The 22,124-nt window shown below is 38.9% G+C and overlaps 1 long non-coding RNA gene across 1 annotated transcript; it reads right to left on the reverse strand.

The window, feature by feature from the left end:
- Nucleotides 1-189: 189 nt before the first annotated feature.
- On the reverse strand, nucleotides 190-21,347 carry LOC123652347. Its single transcript, XR_006741617.1, has 4 exons — nucleotides 21,337-21,347; nucleotides 13,016-13,021; nucleotides 4,074-4,080; nucleotides 190-572 (listed from the first exon to the last, which is right to left on the reverse strand). It is a non-coding gene; the product is annotated as an uncharacterized LOC123652347 (long non-coding RNA).
- Nucleotides 21,348-22,124: the final 777 nt, after the last annotated feature.

Raw genomic sequence — 22,124 nt, forward strand, 5'->3', positions numbered from 1 at the left:
TACGAGTTTTGGGCACAGGGCCTCTAGTGAATACATAAATGAGTGGAAAACTACTTTCTCTCTCTCTCTCTCTCTCTCTCTCTCTCTCTCTCTCTCTCTCTCTCTCTCTCTCTCTCTCTCTCTCTCTCCTTCCTTTATCTAAATAAAAATAATCATATTATTTTGTAGTAATCTCTTTCACAGCCCATGTGGAAAGAGTTCCAATTCAGGGTTCAGGTTCTGAAGAAGGGCTGCACACAAATGAAGAGACTTGAGACTTGAAAAAATTCAATTTGGCCATATGGGAGGCCAGGCAGTAGTCCAACTCTAGTGGGAGAACTACTACTGCTCTGACCCTGCCATCCCCTTTTATTGAAGCTTTGGGGAAAACATCTTAGGCAACATAAAGAGAAGTTTACATTTAGCCCTTAGGCTGAAAATAACAGAAACTTACACGGGACAAACAAGGTGGAGGCTGCTTCAGCTAACAATATCTCAACTAAAGGTTAGAGCAATTAAGGTTGTTGACCAGCCTTCCTGGCTTCCTGTCAACATCTCTTTTTTAGTGAAACTGGTTTGTTTTCCAGCATTATCTAAATTGCTATAGCATTATGTTAATTTGGGGTCAATATTCTTTCATTCTTTTCTTCTTCAAAATATCTTATCTGTTCTTGGTCTTTAATTGTCCCATATGGACTTAAGCATCAGCATAAGTTCCCTGATGAACTGGGTTATATTTTTATTTAAATTGAGTCTTTTTTTTTAAATATATATATATATATATATATATATATATATATATATATATATATATATTATTGATTTTTTACAGAGAGGAAGAAAGAGAAATAGAGAGCCAGAAACATCGATGAGAGAACATCGATCAGTCGCCTCTTGCACACACCCCACTGAAGATGTGTCCGCAACCAAGGTACATGCCCTTGACAAGAATCGAACCCGGGACCCTTCAGTCTGCAGGCTGACGCTCTCTCCACTGAGCCAAACTGGCCTCGGCTAAATTGAATCTTATTAGAAAATAACTTAGGGACAATTGCCACTTCTCTCTCTCTCTCTCTCTCTCTCTCTCTCTGTCTCTCTCTCTCTCTCTTTGGTAATATACTTCTCATCCATTAACACAATATTATCTCTCCATGTATTCTGTTTTTTTTAAAAAAATGTCTTTATGGGTCTTTCACATTTTTGTTGGATTTCCTTAAATATGATATATTCTATTGTTGTTATTGTGATAGTTGCTTTATTATTGTATTTATTACATTTTAGCTGTTTCCACAGGTATATAAAACCCTGCAGACTTCTTTGTGTTGGCTTTCAGTTCAGCAATGCTGCTGGATGTTCTTAATTTAACAGTTCATTTGCATAGATTACATGGATCTTCTTTGGACACAATCACATGATCTACAAATAATGAAAATGTTGCCTCTCTCCTTCCAGGCCTTCTCTAAATGCTGTATATTCTTACACTCCTATATTCACCACAACTCATATTAGCAAATTTCAAATTTTACAGTAGTTGGAATGAGGTTACTAAAGGAAGGAGGAGAAAAGAGAGGAGGAAAGAGCCAAAGACAAAGCTTCGGGGAAGGCTTATATTTAGGGAGTTCAACAATGAGTCAGCAATGATCAGAACATAAAATAAATCTGGAAACACAGTGCCACAGAACTGGAGGGAGACTTTGAGGGAAAAGCAGTTGTAAGCAGAATCAAAGTGGCAAAGAGGCAATTTTTTTTTTCTCTGAGAAAAGTCCACTGGATTTTGTAATCCTTGCTGATTGTTGGGAAACCATTTTCAAAAGAATGACTATGGTGACATTAATTTCCAAGGAATAAAGTACTGAAAAATATTTTATTTTAGTCATGAGTTGAAGTTGGGGGAGAGTACATTCTTTCAAGTTGTTCAAAGGAAAAAGGAAAAGATGACAATGAGGTAGCAGCTTAAAAAGAAAGAAATGAAATGAGGGTTATATGATTGAGGAGGAATTTTCTGGTTTTGAAGAAAAAGGAAGATGGAATTCATTGTATGCAGAAAGGAAGTAGCCACTGGGTATAGAAAGGTTCAAGGGCAAAATTAAATTCCAACGGAGGTAAATAGGGAACAGAAACACAGGACAAGGAATGAAGCCCGACAAAAGAAGAGCTTCTTCCCAAAATACTTGTGAGAAGGCAGGGTAGGAGAGTAAAGACAGGGAGATGATAAGAGGAATCAAGGAAGGACATTTGAAAGCCTCAGGAATGACTACCAGGGGTTAACATAGCTGAGAGTACCCAAGCCCACATCTCATGTTCTCCAACCTACTCTCCTGGCCTTATGTCCAAGGGAGGCTACACGTAAAGGCCAGGAACTAAACAAAAGCCCACTGACCTTACCATCTCTCTGGAGCTCCTGATCATGAGATGACACTGGTAGGACCAGCAGCAACATTTACCAACCCAAATGTCTGGAAGTGGCATGGAACAGGCACATGAACAGTGCATTTTCCATATTAAAACATTCGAGTTCAGACCTGGCCGGTCTGGCTCAGTGGATAGAGCATCAGCCTGCAGACTGAATGGTCCCAGGTTTGATTCTGGACAAGTTCACATGCACAGGTTGCAGCATCAATCTTCAGGAGGGGTGCAGGAGGCAGCCAATCAATGATCCTCTCTCATCATTGATGTTTCTGTCTCTCTCTCATTCTCCCTTCCTCTCTGAAATAAAAAAACAATAATAAAAAAAAACAGTTGAGTTCAACCATCCTAAAATATGTGACTAAAAAACAACATAAAAAGCAGAAACAAAATACACCACCACCAGCAGATATTTTGCCTGGATTTAATCCCCGAGCAGCCAATTTGTAGCCACCTTTTTTTGTAGGGAAAGGCGATTGTGGCTGAGCCTTGAGGCCTTAACAGCAGCATTCATAGCTAAAAGCCATAGCCTTGCCGAAACCAGTTTGGCTCAGTGGATAGAGTGTTGTCCTGCGGACTGAAGGGTCCCAGGTTCAATTCCGGTCAAGGGCATGTACCTTGGTTGTGGGAACATCCCCAGTAGGGGGGTGTGCAAGAGGCAGCTGATCAATGGTTCTCTCTCATCGATGTTTCTAACTCTCTCTATCCCTCTCTCTTCCTCTCTGTAAAAAAAATCAATAAAATATATTAAAAAATAAAATAAATTAAAAACTATTGCCTCCATTGAGGGTGACCCTGAACATTTTAGATGAAAATTATACATTTTTATAAAAATATCATTTTAATTAGCATAACTATCATTGGATATTTCTTTTTTTAAATTACTTTATTGATTGAGGTATCATATATTTGTCCTCATCCCCACCATTCCCATCCCAAACTCCTTCCCACACATTCCCCCACCCGCTGCTGTCCGTGACCACCGGTTAGGCTCATATGCCTGCACACAAGTCCTTTGGTTGATCTCTCTCCCTATCCCCACCTTCCCCTACCTTCCCTCTGTGGCTGACAGTCTGATCGATGCTGTTCTTGTACATCAGTCTATCTGTTCATCGTTTCCCCTAGATGAATGATCTCATATGATGCTAGAAATACAGTTATAAGAACCGAAAATGAGACAAGCAATAATGGTTATGTTGAGAGGCAAATGAATCAGTCTATAGTGAGTTTCTTTCTGGGCCAACAGTTCTTTTGAGTCCCAATTTCTATGTCAAACAATTCCTTATGTGTACATGTCAACAATGATATTTCAGTTCTGGATGATGGACAAATGGTGGTAATGCAGGTACGATCATCTCTGGTTTGGTCCTGGACAACCTGCAGCGACACACAGCTGCTGTCTGCTGGTATGGAGAGGTGTCCTCAGTGTCTTCCATCACTGGACTATTTCTCTTCTGTCTTCATGGCTGGAGCACTCCTGTCAGTTCCTCTCTGTTACAGGAAACCACATGGTCTCGAAGTAAACATCAAAATGTTGTTATTGTGAACATCAGTTTTTGTTCCAAAAATTATATTTTTTTACTTCTTAACCCGATTATAGCATTTTTGTTATTTTGTTACTGGTGTTAATAGTGGTGATAGAATGTGTGTGTGTGTGCGCTCGCACACACACGCGCTTACAAAAATACTGTTTTGCTTTGTTTATTTTGGTGATTTGGCACAGAGATGCCATAGCTGGAATGAGAGGCTCTGGGTGCAAAATTAAAATGGTATCCAGATGGTGTTGTAACAAGGAATAATGGCACCTATCCTTTCATTAGTTTTGTTTATTTTTAAACACATTCAATATCCCTTATTTATTTTTTTGTTATTTTAAAAAACATTTAATAGGCTTTATTTTTAAAAAAATAGTTTTAAGTTCACAGTAAAAGGTCAACTGACTATATTTATATTGGTCTATTTCTAGATCATCTATTCAAATTCCTTTGAGCACTTGGACAACATCACATTGTCTTGATTTTAATAGCTTTACAATAAGTATTGAACTTGGTACTGTCACTCCTATGATGGTTTCTACAATATTGAATTAGCTATTCTTGGTCTTCTGTCTCTCTGTATGAACTTTAAGATCAATTTGTTAATATCCACAAAATAATCACTGGCATTTTGATTGGGATCATGTTGAATCTATAAACCAAGTTGGGAAGAACTTACATGACAATTTTGAATCCTACCCATGAACATGGAGTATTTTTCCATTTATTTAGTTCTTTGATTGCTTTCATCAGTTACATAATTTCTTCATAAAGAAACACATAGTTCACATCTATGTTTGTGAGATATAGAGTTCTGTAGTTTTTCTTCTCATAATGTCTGGTTTGGGTCCTAGGGTAATGCCACCTCATGAGTGAGGAAAGATCCCCTCCGTCTTTATCAAGGAGATTGTAGAAAATTGGTACAATTTCTTCCTTCATTGTCTGGTAAAACTTACCAGTTAAATTATTTGGGCCTGTGCTTTCTATTTTAGAAGGTTATTAATTATTGATTCAATGTATTTAATAAATATAGACCTATTCAAAGTGTACATTTCTTCTTCTGTGAGTTTCAGCAGGTTGTATTTTTTAAGGAATTTGTCTATTTCTTCTAGGTTATCAAGTTTGTTGGCACGGTGCTACTTTTTTACCCCTCAAATGTCCCTGGGATCTATATGCCTTCTTTTTAAATTTTTATTTTTATTGTTGAAAATATTATAGATGTCCCTTTCCCCCCCATTGACCCCTTCCACCCCACACCTGTCCCCTCTTCCCAAAGCCTTCAGCTGTGTCCATTTGGTATGCATATATGCATATAAACTCTTTGGTTAATCTCTCCTCCCTAGCCCCCACCCCTGCCTTCCCTCTGAGATTCATCAGTCTGCTCTGTGCTTCTATGTCTCTGGATCTATTTTGTTCATTGGATTCAACATATAAGTGAGATCATGTGATACTTGTCTGTCTCTGACTGGCTCATTTCCCTTAGCATACTTCATTTTCCTCTTTCATTTCTGATACCAGGAATTTGTGTACTCACTCTTTTTTTTCTTAAGTTAGCTAATGGCCTATTGATTTAATTGAGCTTTTTAAAGCACCAGCTTTTGGTTTAATTGATTTTTTGTTTTATTTTATTATTTTCACTCAAATCTGTATTATTTCTTTCCTTATTCTTTTTCTTTCCTTTTTTTTTTGTTTTTTTGTTTTTTTGTTTTTTTGGTTTTTTTTGCTTCCTTTAGATTTAATTCACTCTTTTTAAGTTGGAAACTACCATTACTGATTTTAATCATTTTTCTTTTTGATTCATCGGAACTATAAATTTCCTCTTGGCACTATTTCACTGCATTCCACAAATTTTGATGACTTTTATTTTCATTTTAATTTAGTTAAATATATCTTTAAATTTGCTTTAGAGCTTTATTTTTCCCTATGTGGTATTTAGCAATGTATTGTTTAACCATCATGGACTAGAGATTTTCCAGCTATCATTATGTTATTTATTTCTAGTTTAATTCTATTGTGGTTTGAGAGCAATTATTGTATGATTTCTAATCTTTTAAATTTATCAAGGTTAGTTTTATTCCCAATAATGTAGTCTATCTTGCTGACTGTTTAAAGTGAGCAGACAAGAATGTGTATTTCACTGTTAGTAGATGAATTATTCTGTAGATGTCAATTAAATCCATTTGACTGAAAATGCTACTTAGTTGAAGAATGCCCTTACTGATTTTTCTGCTTGTTGGATATGTCTATTTCTAATAGAGGGTCTTTACTTTTTTTTAAGTTAATTTTTTACTTAAAAAAAGTTGATTCTGTTTTTTCACCTTGGGAAGGTATGACATGATAATTTTTATAACATTTAGCTAATGTTGATGAACAAGTAGGGGTACCATTCATGAGCAAAAACGGAAAAAAGAGTTCCTTGGCCTTGAGGACATATGTATGGTCCAATATGCATGCACTATTAAATCTGGAATTAGAATCCACATCTGTCAACATGAAGTCCAAGATTCTTTGAGTTACAAACTGGCATGAACATTTAGTCAAGCTAATTTTCTGAAAATCGTGTGACAAACACAATTTTAGTCTCAAACTCTATGAGATACTAGCCAGATAGAAAATTTTCTCAATAAATCCTTTCTAGAAACTGGATATCTTTAGGAAGAACTATATCTTTTCTAAGGCATTGTTCTTCCATCCCATCTCAGACCCACTCCATGGTCTGTTCAGCATGGAAGTTTCTGGAATGTCAGTTCTATAAGATTTTTATGCAGCACAAGACACCCTGAAATGTTTAAGTTTTCCTCCCTTCTTCCAAAAGTTGTCAAAAGTAAGGGGACCTGTTAGCTAGGACAAAAAGAACCTTTCTTCAGCTCATATCTGCCCTTCTTATTTGAAATATGACATTACTGTGCTCCGTAGTTGAATGCTGGATGCTCCCCCAGAAGCAAATAGTGTGTTTTCTACACACTATTTAAAGGGCAGTCTTCTCTCAGGTAAATGCAAGCTCTGTCTGTTTTCATCCTCCTCTTTGGCATTAGGAGTTCAGACTGTGGAGATTGCCTAATGCCTGGCGAAGGGAAAAAGTCTATTTCGGTCCTAAAGGTATTCCTTGATGTGTCTTTGAAAACCCAAGCTTTCCATTCTAGAAGGAAAGGGAACCAGCGAGCTGGGGCTAAGCAGATAGTATTATAACTCCTTAGCCTAAATGGCCTCCAGAAAATGAATACAAGTCTACACACTAAAGTAGAAGGGCTTTGTATGTAAGAGAAGACTTTGGAAGAAGGTCACTGCCAATGAATCAGTCAGCTATGGCATTACCAGTAGCTATGCAAAGTGGAATTCCTCAGTCTCAGAAGCATCATACTTGTTTTGAAAAAAACATCCATAATGAGGGGTTAGACAATAAACCAGTCAGTAAGGATTAGTTCAAGGAGCCATCTTACTTGCTTTGGCAAAACCAAACCAAAGTGAGGGGTTAGACAATAAACATGGAAAGTGGAATTCCTCAGTCTCAGAAGCATCATACTTGTTTTGGAAAAACCAACCATAAGTGAGGGGTTAGGTAACAAACAAGTCAGTAAAGGATTAGTTTTAAAGATGTTTTCCATTTGCCAGTCTTGTCAACAGTACCAATTTAATGCTGTGTTTTTATATTATTTTACTTCTTTTTATAAAAGTAAAATCCTTTAAGTTTTTCCAGTTGCTCTGGTGGATGGTGCAATTAGCCAGGCAGTATAGCAAACATCTGGAAACCATGCCAGGCATGCAGGACAGTAAACTTCCTCAGACAGAACTGCGGAAGGAAACACTAGGAAATGTCAAAGTTACCTTCCCATGACCCATCCTCAAAGACAAGTAGAACCCGGTTTCTCTCCAAAGCCATTTAAAACCATTACTCCAAATCCATTTTAAATTAATTTATAGTCCCTGACAATACTACCCTTTGAAGATAACAAGAGCCCAAAATTTAGCCATACACTCTATGAAGTGGAATGTGTTTTGATTGGGTCATATTTTTTTGTCCCTCAGATTTCAAAGTGGAATCTTAAATAATAATAATAATAATAATAATAATTATATATATATATATATATATATATATATATATATATTATTGATTTCAGAGAGGAAGGGAGAGGAAGAGAGACAGAAACTTCAATGATGAGAGAGAATCATTGATTGGATGCCTCCTGCACCCCCTCTACTAAGGATGGAGCCCAAAACCCTGGCATGTGCCCTTGACAGGAATCGAACCCAAGACCCCTTAGTCCTCAGGCCAACGCTCTGTCTACTGAGCCAAACCAGCTAGGGCTACAGAGTGAAATCTTATTTAATTACTCAAGAGTTTGGTAAGAGAGCTGTGTTCACTTCCCTCACTTCACATCTCTCAGAGTTTTACAATAGGTTCAGATTGTTTCCCCTTCTTATTGTCTGACTTTCAAGACTTCCAGTGGTGTGGAAAACAGGAACACTTGCCAATGTTGAGCACAATGTAAAATAATCTTTTTCGGGGGAGATGGTTTATCATTATCTACCAGCAGGTAACAGGTACACCATATTGATATTCTCTGGCAGAAATATCAAAAAAAGGTTTTTAATCAACTGTACTTTTGAGGCTTCTTTGATTATTTAGTGCATCCCAAGTTACTCTAATTTTTTTTTAAAAAGTTAAGCCTAGCCAGTGTTGCTCAGTAGTTGAGCATTAAACCTGTGAACCAGGAGGTCAAAGTTCAATTCCTGGTCAGGACATATAACCAGGTTTTGGGTTTGATCCCCAGTGTGGGGTGTGCAGGCAGCACCCGATCAATGATTCTCTCTCATCATTGATGTTTCCATCTCTCTCTCCCTCTTTCTTCCTCTCTGAAATCAATAAAAAAAGGAAAGTTAAAAACATTTATATAAATTGTCAAGAACACTAAGAAATTATAAATTAAAAACTATGCCACGGAATTCTCATTATGTTGTATAACTGAAATTAATATAATGTTTTATGTCAATTATTCCTCAAAAATATGGTTTTTGATTCATCTTACTAATAAATTTGACACAACTTATGAAGTCTAAGATAATTGTCTATGGACAAGGAAATACCATGTAGCTGTTTTTGTTTGATAGACTAAATTAGTCATAGGATATTCTAGATTTTCTGCTAGGTCATATACACACTTTCTTAATTGGTTTGTTTTCTTAAATAGTTTAATGTCATCAGACTACCTTTTGTGGCTTATTATTATTATTAGAGCAATATATGGCAAAATTGAGTCATATCAGTTTCATATTGCTTAATTAAAAAATATTTGATTCACAGAATCCAAGCCTAATGAATTCCATTATAACTGTATTCCATTATATTTTCATTGTTATTATTACCCTGGAATCAGTAAAAATTGGTACCTGGTTGACTACTTCTCTATGGTCATTGGATTCCAGTTCAGCAGATTAACAGTGATTTTTGGTGTAACAGTGAGATGCAAAGTACATGCATCTTATTCATTTCTAGATCCAGAGATACAAGAACAATCATAGCGTTTAGAGTTTGCCTGAGCTTTCACTTCCTCGAATCCAATCTCTTCTTCCACAGATGGGACAACAAAACTCCCAGAGGTCAGACCAGAATGCAGGCTTCTGGAACTCACTTTATACTCAACAACCTTGTGGTTTGGCCAGACACCCCTGGACTGACCAGACAACCCCAGTCTGGCTAGCAGAAAGCCCATGTCAGGCTTGTGTGTATATGAGAGCTGCAGGCAGCGTCCTGGGCTGCTGGGAGTTCTCATGAGCTCAATATTTAGGTGAAAATATAAAAAGAACAGCCCACCCATGATCCCACCTAAGATCTGCAAAGTCACCTTTAATATTCAACCTGGATAGACATATATGTGTTGCAAATATAGACTCTATAAATGTTTCTCAAATCAAGATAAATTGAGATGTGTTCACAAATTTAAATGTTTGATATGTTCTTTAGTTTATTTTTAAATTTTGAATGCATATATTCAAGAGACAAATATGCACTCACCATGTCACTTCTACATTTTCTGGTAATACTTTGTAGGCTCAAAAATTAATTTCCAAGGGAATGTACCATCAACTTCTGAAAAAATATCCTTCACAAATGATCTTTTTCTAAAAAGTAGAATCCCAGATTTCAGGAAACAGCAAGCAATAGCAGCTGCAAAAAACATTCATGTTGAAATTTTGATCATCTTCCTATGAACATGAACTTAAAAATAATGTGGAGGTCGTGACCAGATTCATGGGGCAGTATGTGGAAAATTGTTTTTCCTGCTCAGAGAGCTCTAGTTCTTCACTAAGGTGGATTAATTTTCACTCTGGTCTCTTCCTTTGTAATATTTAGAATATTTTCTTATTGACCCAGTAAACACACACACACACACATACACACACACACACACACACACACACACACACAATCATTATAAGAAATGGTATTTGAAGTTGTGTATCCACATTTCTTTTTCAGAAATCTTCCAGTGTCTGTAAGCTCCATATCCTAAAGTTATGGTTGGGGTAGTGGGAAACAGGGGGGCTGGGGCAACAAGGCCTAAATAGCCTGTGGGATCCCAGGATGTATTAGAACATCTAGCCATGTGGGGGGAAAAATCCTTACTTATAAAAAAAATAAAAATAAAATAAAATAAAATTCAACCTGGAGTAGTCTCGCCTTGGGAAGGCAGGTCCCTTCTGGCTCTGCCAACCCCAAACCAAACACAGAGGAAACTATAGTCTCTGTCTCATTGTGCAAACATAGTCCCCACAAATGAGCAAACAATCCTAAATGGAAAACAAACCAGACACCCTCACATTTCATTACTGATGTTTAAAATCCTTGTCAATGAAAAATGAAAAAGAAAAAAAAACATTGTTGGCACACATGCAAGTGTACACACAAACTCACACACACACACACACACACCCCGAGGAGAAAAAGGAGAAATCAATTATTTCAAAGTGGTGGAATTGGATTAAATTTTTTCTTTTGCAATTATCTGTATAATTTAAACACTAAGTCTATACATAATTCATAAATGCTTTCTTTATAATCTACTATTGTTGTCATGGCTTCTGTGAATTCTACTGAGCTTCCAAAAATGCCTCTGTTGCTTTGCCCAGTTCCCAGCTTGTGTTGTCCCTCATGCTGCCCTGCACATCTGCATTCACACCTGTGCTTTGTCTCAGGCATCAGGGCTCACACTCTCCACACTTGGAGGGCTCTGGGCTAAAGAGCTGAATGGTCCAGATCAATCTCACTTTCTAATCTGATGAATTTTGCTCACTTGGTATTATCAACACTAGGATTAGGCCGTAACCCAAGCGTGTGCCCTTGACTGGAATTAAACCTGGGATCCTTCATTCTGTAGGCCGATGCACTTCCCACTTTGACCTCTCTTGAATCTTTACACTTTCTTTTATTATTATTACTAGGGGCCCGGTGCACAAAATTCGTGCACTGGGGAGGGGTCCCTCAGCCCAGCGTGCCCCCTCTCACATACTGGGAGCCTTCAGGGGATGTCCTACTGATGGCTTATGCCCGCTCCCCATTGGGAGGGGACCTAAGTTGCAGTCTGGCCTCCCTTTAAGGGAGACAGCTGGGCTGATTAGGGGAAGGCACCAGCCCCATCACCCCGCTGCTACAGCCACTGCAGCCACTGCAGCCACCAAGATATTTTCATCAACATGAACTCCAATCCCTTCACCATGAAAAAATGACAACTTTCTTTAGGCATTTTCAAGATGTGTCTTTCATAGGATATGACATTTCTTTCTTTCTTTTTTCTTTTTATTCTCATCTGAAGATATGTTTCCATTGATTTTTTTCCCCCCTTCCCTCCAATCCCAGGGTCAGCCCCTGCCCAAGCCTCTGCCTGAGGCTTTAGCCTTGGGAAGGAACCCCTCTGCCCCCCTTCACCATGGCTGGCTGGGAGTGACCTAGGTGCTGAGGAGGTTCCTGGGACCCAGGTCAGTATGCAAATTAACCTCCATCTTTGTATACTCACTCTGATTGGCTGTAGGTGTAGCAAAGGTACAGCCAATTTACATGTTTCTCTACTATTAGGTAAGATTTTTTATAGAGATTATTGGAGTGATACTGGTTAATAAAATTATATAGGTTTCAAGTGTACAACTCTATGTATCATGTGTATATTGTATTGTGTGTCCACCATCCAAAGTCAAGTCTCCTTTCATTACCTCTTATCCCCACTAAGTTCTTCTACCACCTCCCCATCCACCTTTCCCTCTAGTAATTGTCATACTGTTGCCTGTGTCTGTAAGGTGTTCTGTTGTTGTTTTTTGCTTAATCTTTTTGTCTTTTTCACCCAGTCTCCAATGCACTCCCCTCTGACAGCTAGCTGTCCATCTGTTTTCTGTATCTCTGAGTCTGTTAATATGATGTTTATTTGCTTAGATTCCACATTAAGGTAAATCATGGTCCAATGGACTTAGGGTATGTTCTAAGGCCACCCCTAGGGTGCCATGCCTTTTGTGTGATAATGGAACTAGAGGTTTGCTATACTAGTGCACTAAAAAGGAAAGATCTTAAGTCATGATTTGAAACGGACTTTAAGGTGTCTGCCCCTTTGTAAATAGCAGTCTGCTTTTCCCCGTTCTCCCCAGGGTCCCTTTTTCAATCCTCACCATAACAGGCTAACAAGAATCAAATCCAGAAACACAGGCTAAAGTTGGAAATTTATTTCTAATATATTTTCGTGTCTTTTCTGATTATTAACGCTATCCATGTAAAATTTTTGTTAAATAGGGTTAATTATAAAATAGAAAAAATACTTCAATATATCACTTTCTAGAGATGACTGCAATTAATATTTTCATGTATGCCTTTTTAGAATTCTTACAATAATGTGTATGTGTGAGATTTGCTTTACATACTTGAGACTCTAATGCCAGTACATTTTTAAAGTGCTTGTCTAATTCTCTTCAAGAGGTAGATGGAACACATAGGACTGATCCGTTTGCAAACTGGTTGGTTACACCTTTAGCCTTTTTTTAAGACGGGGTTTTGTTTATGGTGAAACACTTTTGCCTGATAGTTTCTCAGTTTTTTCTTGAAAATTGAAAACCCATCTCTGGTGGATGACAATTTGTTTCAACTGATGCATCTTTATTTTTCAAATCAAATTAGAAAAGTGTCAGTGTTAACCAATATTTTACTTAGAATCCCCAATCTGCTGATTAAAGGAAAGAAGCAGAAGAAATGGATGAACATTTATGGAGTATCTATTTAGAGTCTGATGTACTCTAGGCACCTTGTACACAAATTCTGTTCAGTATTCAAGGCATTTTACTCATTGGTGTTTCTATCTGTCACAAGGCATCTGACTCTGCAGAGAGGTCACTTTGCTGCAAAGTAGTTGAGCTGGATTCAAACTTCTAACTCTGGAGCCCAAGTTCCTTCCCCTACCACACCATCTCCATATAGTCTCTTCATAGTAGTTGAGTAAGGGAACCGTGGTACTACAGATCTCAGTAACTCTGAAGAGTCACACCAGGCCACTAGATACACTCAGCACATCCTGCCAGTTCTTCGGAACCCTAAAGCATAGAAGAATACCACCATTCAAATATGTATAGAATCTCTTTTGTTTGATTTAAAGTAGTTCATGTAACACCCACAAATCTATTTATCATTTACTTCTTCTAAATCCCCCTTTCCCTGTGCCCCAGTCTACCCGTGAGAGGCAAATACCTAAGCAAAATATTTATTACCTCAGTCCCCATCGACTTCCAGAGCCAAGGACAACAAGACATTTCTGAAGCCCTCCACAATTCTGTGCACTGTTTATAAAAACAACCATGATCCCCAAAGAATTGGCTAATGGAGTTTCACAATGTCTACCATGAATAAAATCTGCAGGAATAAAAGGGAACAAATGGTCCAAGTTAAACAAAAAAATCTGAAAATTAAAAAATATGTTTCAATTAGTTGAAAGGTTTCAATTAATAAGAAACCAAAATATGCCTTTGTTTCATAATCCTTGCTGGTGAAATAAAAAACAAACAAACCTGAAGACACTAGTGACTAAGGATGTACTAAATATGTTTTTATTAATGACATTTAAAAAATATATATTTTATTGATTTCAGAGAGGATGGGAGAGGGAGAAAGAGATAGAAACATCAATGATGAGAGAGAATCACTGATCTGGCTGCCTTCTACACATGCCCTTCTGAGGATCAAGCTGTAACCTGAGTCCTTGACCGGAAGAGAGCCTGGGACCTTTCAGTCTGTAGGCAGATGCTCTATCTACTGAGCTAAACCAGCTAGGGCTACAAATGACATTTTAATAATTGATATTAGAATGAAAAGGGGTTTTACATAAGAACTAGTGTAATTATTGCATTCTACAAAGATGATTAAATTATGTGCTGAAGGTCACATTTAGTGTGTGTTATAAACATGGTTAAATTTTATAACATATTTATATTTCCTGTTACTAAAGAAATCATTTAGTTCCAAAGAACACAGAATAATCTTACTCTCATTTTTATTTTTGCAAAAAGCGTGTACTGAAGTAAAACAAATATGACTTATTTCCTTTGTTCTTTGTCTCCCCATTTTGGCTGCCTATTTGGCTTTGAGTCTGTGAATAAGGTAGCTCTGCTACGAATTCCAACCTCTAGGGCATGACAATGTCAGACAATGTGCTGGCCCTGAGTACCCTGTTTGAAGCTATCAGTAATTCACAGATTGTGGCTTCCTCTGCTGGAAATGACCAAGATATGCACCAGGGTCTGCTTTTCCTAGCCCCAGACCTGGAATTAGATCAGGTAAAGACTCAAAATCTCCAGAGATCTGTCTCTGCCTGCAGTCTCACTGACATGCAATCTTTATTAGCCTCAGGCTATTGACCACAAGGCCAAGAGAGAGGTCTTCCAACAGAGTGGGGAAACTGCCTTCCCCCAGACAAAAGATACATGGATAGAAAAGATCCACAAAGAAAAATGACCTCTTTAGTGTGAGGGAATGACTCAGCACAGGGAACCAGGATGGCTGCCCATTGAGCTCCAGACCCAGAGCCCCACCAAACCTGGCTTCTGTTCACACAACTGGATTCTACTGGGTCCTCCCTTTTCTGCAGCCCAAGGTGAGTGGCTACACATATAATTAAGTGTGTTGGCCCTTTAAAAGAATGCCTTCATTTCCCTCCATCTCTTGCTGCAGGCAGCAACTGTGCTGCTTTTCACAGCCAGATCCTATGTGGGCAACTTCCTCAGTTCCAGTGCTATCTGCTGGGGAGCCCAACTTAAGGTTTAATACCCCATAATTCTCAGTGGGAACCCCCCACAGCTGAGATATCCCTCCAGAACTTCAGTTGCTGTCTGTGGGAGCCCAGCCAGCCCTTTCCAGCCTCCACACTTCCTACCAGTCTCTGTGTGTATCCACTTTCCATCCTTAGTTATCAGGGCTCTCTCTAGCTAGGCTTCAGTTGATTTTTTTCAAGGTGTTTTTTTTTCTGAATTTGAGTTGTATTTTCAGTTTGGCCCCAGGAGAGTGTCAGTGTAGCTTCTGCTTACTCGGCCACAATTTTTGAATCTTTTATTTTCTGTTTGCTTATTTGCTTGTTTTTTTAATCAATCTGGTAAAATGTTTATCCATTATATTTCTCTTTTCAACAAATAGCTTTTTATTTCATTATCTTTTATCCTTATTTATGTTTGTTCTTTGTTATTTCTTCCTTTAGCTGGCTCTGGATTTATTTTTCTCTTATTTTACTAGTTTATTAGGTAGAAACTTAGATTATTTGTGGTAGTACTTTTAAAGTATCCATTCCTATAAGTTTTCCTCTAAAAATGTCTTTAGCTACATTTCATAAAATTTTAAAAAATATATTTTTTATTGATTTTTTTTTATAGAGAAAGATAAACATTGATTAGCTGCCCCTTATTCACCCAGGATTGCCCCAAACCCGGGCAGGTGCCCTGATCAGTAATCTAACTGGCAACCTTTTGGGTGCACTAGATGATGCCCAACCCATTGAACCACACTGGCCAGGGCATATCTCATGAATTTTGGTATGTTGTACTCTTACTTTATTCAGTTTAAAATATTTTCTAATTTCCTCTGTGACTCATTTATTTATAAGTATGGTATTTAGTTTATAAATATCTGTGGATTTTCCAGATTACTAATGACAGGCTCTCCAGCCTGGAGCCTGCTGAAATGACCCAGACACGGCAATGTTAGGTCCGCTTAGCTCACTTTGCCTGTTTCTTCCACAGAAACGACAATAAAGTCTCTCGCCAACATTTTCCCCTCGGCATCTACTTCCTGACCAAAACTGTCACTTCCCCAGATGGCCTCAGGGGGATGCCTCCTTCTCTTTGGAACTGTGGCTACAAACTCCGGATAAAATGCTGGGTAGTTATGATAAATATTACCAGTTTACTGAGCAGTAGGCTATTATCATGAAATGCTTCCCCCAATATTATATTGAATCAAATTCTGTTGGTATTTTTTCCCTGCTCCTTAAAGACATTCTGATCTAATATACAATAGAAATGCCCAATTAGATGTGTTTATTGAATGTCTAGCCAATGTAATTTAAAACTTCACCCTAATACCCAACTCAGTGGCATCTCTCCCCACTCCCATTCCCTCCATCTAAGGGAGGAGTTCCATCATCCTTCTCAGCAGTCACCTCTCCCCAGGGTCCACTTCCTTGGCCAGCAGTCATCTTGACAATGCTACACCCTGCCTTCTCTTCTCAATGGGCTCCTTTACATGGCTCCAGGGGCCGGGTGGGGGGTGGGGGTGGGGGACATCACTGAGGACCTCTTCTGAGAGCATGGCATACTAAAATATAGCATTAATTTTTTCAAAATTGATTTCAGAGAGGGAGCGAGAGATAGAAACATTAATGATGAGAGAATCATCAACCAGCTGCCTCCTGCACACCCCCTTTCCCCCCCCCCCCCCCACTGGAGATCGAGCCCATCACTGCGGCCTGTGCCCTGACCAGGAATCAAACCATGACCTCCTGGTTCATAGGTCTACGCCCAACCACTGAGCCACATGGCCGGGCAGCCTTCGTTTCTTTTACTATGCAGTGTTCATTACCATTCTACTTTTATTGACTGCTGACTTCAAGCATCACCAGGTAGAAAAATGCCCTAAACAGCAGGAGGTGTGTAAAACACTTTCAAGAACTCTCATCATGCTCAAATCTGCTCAGGGCCGTGCTCACACCAGCCTTTATCTAGCGTGCAGCTGGCTAGTCAAATGCCTCTTTGATTCTCGAGGTGCCACCGTTTCTATGAGCAATGGCCTTACATTGCTCCTCTCTCACTCAGCTTTGAGAGTTTTACATTAGGTATATCTCTTGGCTTTGTGCCTGGTGCCCATATTTTCATTTATTTCACTGCTCACCGTGCACACTAAGGCCACTGTGTATGGGGCTGGATGTTTTAGATGTGACGATGCATGAGCCATTGTGTCTTCCCTCAGGTAGACATGTTCTGGTCATAATTCACAAGACCACAGTTCCCTGGAAATACTAGTATGTCCAGTTTGCTGAAATGTCCAGATCTTTTCATTTTTCTCAATTTACACTGACAATTTAAATGAATGAGGAATAAAAATCTTCGAAGCTATTGAATGGGATGCCAGATTCTTTGTTAGTTGTATTCTAATCCAATAATACTTTGGACTGTATTTCTTAGGTTAGGCTAGGCAATACTATAAAAACAAGCTCCCAAATTATAGTGTCTTTCTGAATAAAAAGGCGTGTTTGTTTTTTTCTGTACAGGAAAATGTTGGTTGGAGTTCTCAACACTCAAGAGACACTACCCTCCCTGTGATTATTCATCCATCTAGACTGCTGCGATGTTGTTGCTAGGGAAGTCAGAGAAAACTCACAAGTAATCCTGCTTTGAGCATTGGCATGGGAGGACCGGTTGGAGCTTGCCTGGGCACTTGGCAAGCCAGGGGTATTTAGTTATGGATGTGGGGCTGCAAAGAGTTGCCAGTAGACAGCATGTGGGAAGCTGCTGCTTCTGCATCTGGCAGTAGACTCGTGTGCACCATTCTCCTAGCAGGCAGGGAGGACAAACAGAGGGACAAGAGCAAGGAAAAGCTGGACGCTACTGGCCCTTTCCCATCAGTCTTTCACTCTCTAACCACAAAGACCTTCTTGGCAACTTGATTTCTGTTTTTAAACCTTGTATGGACTTCTCTTTGGGCCAACTCTAACTCAGAATCATACAAGAAAAGAATTATTCGAAGTATAGATACAGCTTGGTTAAATGAATATAGGAAAAGAAGCATGACTTTGACTTCCCAGTTCTTATATGAAATGGCCTAGAATTGGCATACATTTCTACTCATAGCCCATTAGATAGAGCCAGTCATGTGACCTCACCTAACTGCAAAGGGCTAGAAAACATGGGAAAAACACGGACATTCATTCAGTGATCACTAAATGTCCCTGCCACACCTACTCTGTCAAGGTGAAGTATGTATAAATGTCAGTGTCCAACAATTTGTATAAGTGATCAACTTGACCTCTAACAAAGTATTTTGCTTGAGTGTATGTGTTTGTCTTACTGAAATGTTTACATTAATGTTAGAATTATCATCATTCTGGCCAAAATTTTATCTGTAAGTCTGAGAATTCTGGTTGTCACTCTTAGTTATTTTCAGAAAAGGGCTCTCTGAACAGAAAATTTCAACTCCTTGACACCTTTCTTGTTTCCTTTTGTAGGTCTAAGTTTTATTAAAATAGTTCCCAGCACTGAGTTGTCCTAACTGTAGCTTTCAGCAGCCCTGGGAATATAGTTTCAACTATATCTTCTTTGGTGGGTGGAGAGCAGGAAAAATTAATAATAAAATGGAAGATTAAAGAAACCTTGCAAATTAGCAAACTAATGTTTTCTGTATGCAATCTTGTGACAAATTTGATTTTACCTGAAGTGGAATTATGAATATTTAAGAAAGAACCACTTATAATGCATCTTAGAAATGTAAGCATTAGTAATTTTATATTGATGGTCTGAGTCATTCTGGATATTATGAAGAGGATAATGTATATGTCCATGTATGACTCTTCCATTCAAGACTGTTATGTAACAGCAATAATAGGCAGCCAATACAAACCAACTGGTGCTTTCCAGATGAAAGAGAGAATTAAAAAAGGGATTAAAGTTCTCTTTTCATTAAAAAGGAAAAAAAAAAAGACTTGCTAACATCAAGGCAAGGACAATTTTTACAAATCTGTTGAACTAGCCCAAATTATATAACAACAAGTTAATATAGGGCTTTATCCATTTGAGATTAAAATTAAACATCATTAAATCATAAAATGGTTGCTTTTGATATTTTTACACCCATGTTCATAGCAGTGTTATTCAAAATAACTAAAAGGTGGAAATGACCCATGCATCCACCGACAGATGGACTGATAAACAATTCGAGGTATATAGATACTATGAAATATTTTTCAGTCTAAAAAGAGAAGAAAATTCTGAACCATGCTGCAACATGGATGAGCCTTGTAGACATGAATAAATCCTGTATGATTCTACTTAGGTGAGGTACCTAGAATAGTCAGATTCATCAAAACGGAAAGTAGAATTGTGGTTGAAAAGGCAAGTCAATGTTTAATGGACATGAAAAGTTCTCAGGTGGATGGTGGTGATAAGTGCACAGTGTAAATTTATTAATACCAATGGACTGTGCGCTTAAAAATGGTTAAAATGCTGATTTTTTAATGTATATTTTACCACAATAAACAAGTAAAATGAAATAAAATGCAATCATCTTAAGAAACTGGCAGCTTAGAAGTATGGAACCATTAAACGTCATCAAGTCTGATTAGGAAGGAACACAGGACAGTCTGACTAACTGAAGATGCTGTGTTCTATCAAAGAGTACTCAGTTCTGAAAAGTCTTGACCTTTAGTACTGCAGCCTTCAGTTGAGGGGATGTCAAACAAGATTAGGGAATCCTACTGATGCCTCCCATTACTCTACTTTCAGTGGGACATTTGTGGGTGACCACACTGAGATGCATAAAGCGTGATGTTAAGTTTACTTCATGACTTGCAAAGAGAGAATCCTGATCCATATCTGATTAAGGGGTTCATGTTGGAAATAACAATTGCTTCCCAGTCTTCAATTATCTAAAGATGCATGATTTAATTTGCTTCACACCAGCAGCTGACATACCCACTGAAGAAGGCATGGGCCACCTTGGGAACCTGGAATTGTTGTCTGCTGTTAACAAATTCCACCCTCAGCAGAGGGAACACTGTACCAGCCTGGGAAGATTTTGGTCCCTGCATAGATTATCCCTCAGCTTGGAGGAACATGTGTTGGAAACCCTTAAGAAAATAGAAAGACCCCTGGAGTCAGAGTCATCAGTCTCATAAGCACAGCTCTGCCCCTGAAACCTATTGGGACCACTAGGAAACCACTCCCTCTCTCTGAGTTGAGTGACCTGGTCTGTAAATTGAGATAGTCTGTGTCAATCCCTTTCATTGTAAACTAAAGGCTCAGTGCATGACATTCGTGCACTTGAGGGCCCCTCAGCCTTGCCTGCTCCCTCTCACAGTCCAGGCCCCCTCAGGGGATGTCTGCCTGCCGGCTTAGGGGCCTAAGCTGGCAGGCAGACATCCCCTGAGGGGGCCTTAGCACTGTTGTGAAAGTGGGAGAGGCTCCTGCCACCACCATTGCACTCACCAGCCATGAACCTGGCTTCTGGCTGAGCCACCTAGTGGTCAGTGCACATCATAGTGACTGGTCCTGTCACCATTTGGTTGATTTGCATATTAGTCTTTTATTATGTAGGATGCCCCTGATCATGACTCATCCACCTTCATGTGTTAGGAACCTCACAGTGATTCATGGAATTATAGCACTGGGTCAGCCAGGCTCATCCATAGTTTGTTAAAAGAATGGGAGTAAACTATCTGAACTATTTTTGACTCTAGAAGAAAACATATTTGGTATAGAAACATTTAACTTATATAGCAGTGAATGCTGGGGATGCCTCTTGGTTGAGGGTCTTTAATACATGTGTAAAAGCAGGTCTTATTGACATGATGCAATTGGTTAATTTTCTTATCACACAGGAAGAATGCTCCCTTCCTTTTTGATGCAATGATTGGACAGGCCTCAGGAGAAGAATGGGAATTTATCTCTTCTTTCTGTCCTAATGGGCTCCCACATTTCTCTCTCACTCAGGCTCTTCTGGACCCATCCTTTACAATAAAAATGTCCCACTGCCCTTGCTTCTCCTGGGCTCCTTAGCCTCCCAGCCCTGCCTTCCCTCCGTCCTGCCTTCATTCAGTTCTCACTTTGTTGCCTGCCCGTATTTTTGGGCAAGTCCCACCCATGACCACATCCAACCAGCACTTTTAAGAAAGCCAGACTTCTTGGAGTCCACTCCACTCCCCACGCAGTGTGGTGCAAGCAGAAGGCGCTCTTAGTTTACCTGAACTTCCTTCTGTGCCTGTGACGGCTGCAGAACAAAAGCTTTCCCCATGACCTTCCTGTAATAGCATCAGTGTCTGGACCAACAGCAGAGATTGTGACAAAAGGAAAGCTTTTTCCTTCTGCCCATGTAATTCCAGGCAATGGGGAATGACAGGATTGGTAGCATATTCAGGAAAGTCTACCATGGTAAGACCTGGTTTAAGGTATATTGGCTTTGCTAACTCTTAGTTTCAAAGCTTGGGAAGTATTTTAATCTCTGTTAGCTTCCATTTCTTCATCTTTTAATGGGCAATTAACTTGTTACGATGACTAGAAAAAATGGATTGGAAGTTTCTAGCACAGTTCCTGGACCTGGGTAGACATCCAATGGATTTAAATTCTTATTATCCTACAAATGATAAAAAGCATTCAACTCTGAGTTTGCATTTCACTAATGGTTTATCTTTTCCCTTAAAAAAAATCATTCTGATAGCTGCTCTGAGGCCTGGAATTTATTACGGCTGCTGCATAGCTGGACGAATTGCTCTTTGCACTAACATCACAGTCAGCATCATTTGTACAGTTAGTATAAAAAATTTCCAACAAATTACAGTAATGAATTGTGGGCTGTTCCTTGGGGGTATTCAGCTTTTGATTGTAAAAATATTGACTTGATCATATTCTCTCCCTTCTTATGTCCAGGTCCATCTGGAAGCTGAATTTTATTACATGTGTTTCCACTCAGGGACAATCTTAAAC

This window comes from Pipistrellus kuhlii, unplaced genomic scaffold (assembly GCF_014108245.1).
Source record: "Pipistrellus kuhlii isolate mPipKuh1 unplaced genomic scaffold, mPipKuh1.p scaffold_m20_p_14, whole genome shotgun sequence".
NCBI classification, from domain to species: domain Eukaryota; kingdom Metazoa; phylum Chordata; class Mammalia; order Chiroptera; family Vespertilionidae; genus Pipistrellus; species Pipistrellus kuhlii.